The 5,980-nt window shown below is 38.0% G+C and overlaps 1 protein-coding gene and 1 pseudogene across 1 annotated transcript in view; one reads left to right on the plus strand and one right to left on the minus strand.

Moving 5' to 3' along the window:
* The window catches only part of LOC105978661, a 6,086-nt pseudogene extending 2,195 nt beyond the window's left edge, over window positions 1–3,891 (plus strand).
* CFAP299 (cilia and flagella associated protein 299) overlaps window positions 1–5,980 on the minus strand; it is a 683,777-nt gene that overhangs the window by 154,515 nt on the left and 523,282 nt on the right. The window lies entirely within an intron of this gene.

The raw sequence follows: 5,980 nt of genomic DNA on the forward strand, positions 1-5,980 counted from the left end.
TGCGATCACGAGGTGTCTAAGGGATCAAGTAGCATACATTTATTTATTGTCAGTATCTCTCTTTCATTCCTGACTTGATTCTGCTTTCATCTATCTCTAGCTTTTTCCCAATGCCCTGCTTAAGTTTACTGAGGACAGAACTTTCTCTGGCTTCATTTCTCTCTCTCTTGTATACCCCATGTCTAAAACAGTCTTTCAAATAGTAGAAATTCAACAAATGTTTATTGAATAAGTGATGCATAAAGACATAGTTTATAATCTAATTTAAAAGATAATCTGTAAACATTACAATATATCACCATGAGCCATTTAGTGATGTGGTACAAGATACTGTAGTAAGCTTAAAACCAGTTGCCATCAAGTTAATCTGAGTCCTGGTAACCACACGTGTGTTTTAGTTAAAATGTACCTATAGAGTTTTCAAAGCTGATTTCTCAGATGTACATTTCCAGCAATTATTTTCTTTCTAAGGCGTCTCCAAACTTCCAGTTAGCAATCAACACATTAATTCTTTTCAATCATTCAGTAACTGTGTCATCATATACCTGACTATGTTTTATAAAATGTGAATTTATTGAAATGCAAATTTTTGAAATATTAAAGATATACTTGGAGTCAAAGAAATCAAACTTTGTTTCAAATGTTCAATTTTTTATTACCTCTTATGTAGCCATTTCATCTGTAATTCTCTTATCATTTGTACTTCTCAAATAGTCTTAATCAACTGCTTATATACTGGTTGCCAAGAATTATTTAGTTGGCTATAATTTTGGCACAGTCTTATTCAAAGTTATACTGAAACATTGATTATCCATGAAAATGGAGACTTTTAAAAAAGATATTCAAAGATAGGAACATGATGTTAACAATAGTGTTCTACAATATTCTTCTACAATATTTGTTTTTGCCAGGTTCATATAAAGACCCTTAGCATACTTACGCCAAATCTGATTAATAGGGATTTTTCTCTGAGAATCTTTTTAGTTTGTTGCTGGTTTTAGGTGACACCAGGCTGTTCCAACCCATAACTGCATTATGCACAATAAAATGAAATACTCCCCGGTCCTGCACATCCTCACATTTTTCCTACGCCCGAGCCCATTGTAGCATCCACGGTGCCAATTCATCTCCGTGAGTTCCTTCCTCTTTTGGCCTCGCCCTGCTACGCTATCAAGCATGATGTCCTTCTCTAGTCGATCCTTAAACATGTTCTAATATGTAAGGTGAAGTCTTGTCACACTTGCCTCTAAGGAGCACTCTGGCCACATTTAACCCAAGACAGATGCATTTGTTTTTTTAGCAGTCCGTGGTATTTCAATATTCTTTGCTAGCACCACGATTCAAATGCATCGATTCTTCTTTGGCCTTCTTTATTTACTTAATGCCCAACTTTCACGTGCATCGGAGGTCATTGAAAATACCGTACCATGACATGGGTCAGAACAACTTAGTCCTCAAAGCATCATCATTGCTTTGAAATGCTCTGCACTCGAGCTCTTGTGCCACAGATTTCCCTGAGACAGTAGGCCTTTTGATCTCTGGACTGCTGCTTCCATGATCACTGATTATGAATTCAAGCAAAACAAAATCCTTGACAACTTCAACCTTTTCTCCATTTATCATGAAGTTATCTAAAGGTCCAGTTGCAAGAATTTTTGTCTTAAAGAAGATATTGAGTTATAATCCATTCTGATGGTTGCCATCCTTGATCTTAATCTCCATGTCTCCCTCATGCTCAACAAGCAAGGATGTGTCATCTTTATTTCGCAGGTTCTTAATAAGCCTTGCTCCAATCCTGATGTCACGTTCTTCTTCATATAAATCAGCTTCTCTGACTTCTCCACATCAATTGAATAATGATGGTGAAAGGATAGAACCCTGACACACAGTTTTCCTGATTTCAAACTATGTAGTATTTCCTTGCTATGTTAGCACAACTGACTCTCGGGTCTTGACCCATGTACAAGCTCCTTGCAAGCACAATGAAGTGTTCCGGAATTCCAGTTTTTCTCACAGTTATCCATAGTTTGTTATGATCCACACATCCAAATGCCTTGGCCTTGTCAATAAAGCACAAGTGAACATCTTTCTGGTATTCTCTGCTTTCAGTAAGGAACCATTTGACGACAGCAATGCTATCCCTTTTTCCTCATCCTTCTCTGAATCCAGCCTGAACCTCTGGAAGCTCCATGTCAATGGACTGCTGAAGTTGTTTTTTGATGATATTAAGCAAAATGTCACTCGTGTGTGACGCAAATGATATAGTTCTATAGTTTGAGCATTCTGTTGGATCATCCTTCTTTGGAATGGGTACAAATATGGATCTTTTCCGGTCAACAGGCCAAGTGCTATCTTCCAAATTTCCTGGCATAGACGAGTGAGCACTTCCAGTGCTTCATCAGCTTGCTGAAACATTTCAGTTGGTGTTCCTGAAGCCAGGTTTTTGGCTAGTGCATTCAGTGCAGCTTTAACGTGTTCCTTTAGCAACATTGGTTCCTGTTCATATGCTCCCTCTTGAAATAGTGGAATGTGGACGAGTTCTTTTTGGTACAGTGACTGTATTCTTTGCAACTTCTTTGGATACTTCCTATAGCATTCAATATTCCCCCATAGAATCTTTCCATATTGGAACTAGAGGCTTGATTTTTTTTCTTACGGCATGCGGAGTGTAGACATTTTCCCATTTCATTATAATATGACCTTGTTTCCTCAAACTGCCCTTTAAAATGTTTCTATTTAGCCTTTTAACTTTATCCTTTCTTGCATTTGTTGTACCTACTATAAGATTTAGGGGAATTTCAAAATCTCCTCTGAGATCCAGTTTCATCTTATTTTTCTGTCCTATCTTTGTAATTACCTTTTGCTTTCTTCATTAATGATGTTGTTGACGTCCACCCACAGCTCATCAAGTCTTCTGTCATTAGTTTTCATTGTATTAAATCCGTCTTGCTGGGATACTCTCAAGGTTACAATTTGGGTCTCATGGACCTGTTCTCATTTTCTTCAGTTTTATCCTGAACTTACACATTAGCAGTCAATGAGCTGTCCCACAGTCAGACCCTGACCTGATTTTAGCTGCTGATATTGAGCTGATAGCCAGCATCTCTTCCCATAAACGGAATCAATTTGATTTCTGTGTACCCCATCTTGAGATGTCCGACTGTGTAGTTGCCTTTTGTGTTGTCGAAGAAAGACATTTGTTACGAACAAGTTGTTGGTCTTGTAAAATTCTAGCGGGTGGCTTTTCTCACCGGCCACGGTAAGAGAGAAGTACCACTACCTTTAGGCTGCGGCGCAGAAACTACAAGCTAGCTGCCTGGGCCAAGCCCACTGTCTCCTATGCTGAGAACCCTTTTGAAGAAACATGTCCATACTGTTTCCAGTTGCTGGTGCTGGGTAACTCCCGAGTGTGCCTCAACTGACACCCCAAATCCAGAAATGTCTGAATCAAGAAGCAAATAGTTATTCATTCGGTTTTAAAGAAACAAAAATTGTGAAAAAGTACAAAGATGCCAAAAGTGTATCATGGGTTACTTGTAAGACATGCAACAGAGCAGTTAAATATCAAGGTAAAAGTATGTTTTCTCTCCTCCCTGAAGAGCAGTCTTGGCACTCCTATGGCTAACCCCGGTCTGAGGACACCTGAGAGGAAGGCTCTGAGTTCCGCGAACTGCAATCAGATGTCTAGTTCCCAGGGCCAGAGCCCTGCCTTGATATTCACAACACCTACGTCTGGACAGTCAGCGCCCACATTCTCTTCCTCAATAGTCGGAGCAAAGCAAAGAAACATTGTTCCCAACTAAAAATGTGGCTCAGTCAGCGAGAATCTCAAAAGACCCCAAAGATGGACTTCAGAAATTTCTTGTCTTCTCTGTAAAAGATGGATTTTGAAAATAAGAATGTCTAATGTAATTTCTGAAATTAAAACTAATCAGTAAAACAACTCTTTGCTTAAAAAATGAATACGAGGTCAAAGAGCAAACTTTTCCTTGGCATCCTTCCGTGATTATGGGGAAATACCGTACTGGAATGAGTACCTGAATCCTGCCTATTTCTGAAGGCAGTTGTTACAGGCAAGGTCTTCCAAAGGAGTCAGAGATTCAAGGACTTTAAAATGTTCTCGTGATTTACGCCGTTTTCTTTCCAAGGAAATTTGAGACCTATTTATCCTGGGTATCAGGAACCTCCATGCTAATTCAGAAAGAGGACCAAGCATCTCTGTCTTTGTGTTCCCACAATCACCTGAATAGCTTAATCCGTAAAATCTCAATGTTGTTCCTATTTTGAGAACGAAATAATTTGATCTGGTGAAGACTTATTTTCAGGTCTGAAAATTACATCAGGGCACACAAAAAAGTAAAAGCTTCACTATCTTAAATCTTTTCCGGAACAGATACACCTTTAAAAAAATTATAAGGTAGGGTTGTGGTCAATATACCTTTTTAAAAGCTCTTCAAATAAATGATTTAGATACTTTGAACTGTAAAAAAAAAATTCTAGCAGGTGATCACCAATTCCACATTTTCCAATTACTGTTCATTTCTCTGTTTCCAAATTCTGTATTCTAACTACCAATATTATCAATGCATCTTGATTGCACGTTTAATCAATTTCCAACTGACGTCATTGGTAGAATTCTTCAATTTCTTCATCACTTACTTTTTTGGTTGGTGTATTTATTTGAATAATAATTATATTGATTGGATTTCCTTGAAGGCAGGTAAGTATAGTGTTACCATGGACAGCATTGTATTTCAAGATTGGTTTTACAATGTCCTTTTTGACAATGAATGCCATGCTATTCCTCTCTATTGTGTTATTCAAGACATAATAAGTCATATGGTTTTCTGATTCAAAATGATCAATGCCAGGCTATTTCAGCCCACTAGTGCCTACCATATTGTTCTTCAGTCCTTCCATTTCATTTTTGGTGGTTTCCTATTTTCCTATATTCATACTTTGAACATTCCAAATTCCAATCATTAGCAGATTTTTTGCAGATTTGTCTCCTTCCCTTGATCTGTGCCCCATTAACAAATGAAGATCCCCAAAGTTCTACTCCCACAGACTTTACCGGACTCATATCAGCATGGTGGACCCAATTTGAGAAATCAGTTTCTCTGCAGTCACGTTTCTAGTGCTCTGACCCAAGAGACCCATCATCTGGCACTATTTCTGACAGTGTTCTTCTTCCATTCCTTAGGCCTTCATTATCTGACAATGTTGTGAAGTTATGCATAAGGTTTGCAGCAGCTCATGCCTCTAAAGTGGGTAGCCAAGTTCTTTGTTGTCAGTTCTGAGTCTGGAAACTCTGAGGAAACCTGTTCACTTTGGGTGACCCTGCTGCCATTTGAAATTCCAGTGACAGCTTTAGCACCACAGAAATGCACATGCCATGACAGTAAGACAAATGGACAGTACCACAAACTGATAAACTTCTCAGTTTACCCATACAGAAATGATTAAAGTCAGTGTTATAGATAGAACTAATGTAGTCTCAAAAAACTGTTTCTATTGCTTCATTATATTTATTTTCAGGGAATGGATTATACAATTTCCTCTTCCACACTATTTAGCTATTTTTTCTTCTTTTCACTTGCATAGCAATGATTTGAATTCTGACAACTTAGCTGGCTTACTTGAATTAAAAGCTTATGTATTTCTTGTAGGCATGGTTAACACATTAGCTTAGCTTTTGTCTGGCATCACTCTTTCAGCAATCTGGAAAATCTATCAAATGATTTGATATCTTCTTTCAACGAACACACCTTTAACTCCTAACCTTACTAGGCTTGGTCTTTTATGAATGTTTTTATAACAAGACTGTTGTAACATGTTTCTAACTCAAACTTTGAGTGTGTTTTCATCCTCTGTTATTGTGTCGTATCATACTGAGTTGTTATGCACATTTGAAGCCCACATAAATCCACCAGAACGCCTTTTACCCGAGGGTTGTGATCACTTCTTTCACCAGTTGTTA

The sequence above is a fragment of the Echinops telfairi genome, unplaced genomic scaffold (assembly GCF_000313985.2).
Source record: "Echinops telfairi isolate 266 unplaced genomic scaffold, ASM31398v2 ScPeMD7_7468;HRSCAF=8506_0, whole genome shotgun sequence".
Lineage (NCBI taxonomy): Eukaryota > Metazoa > Chordata > Mammalia > Afrosoricida > Tenrecidae > Echinops > Echinops telfairi.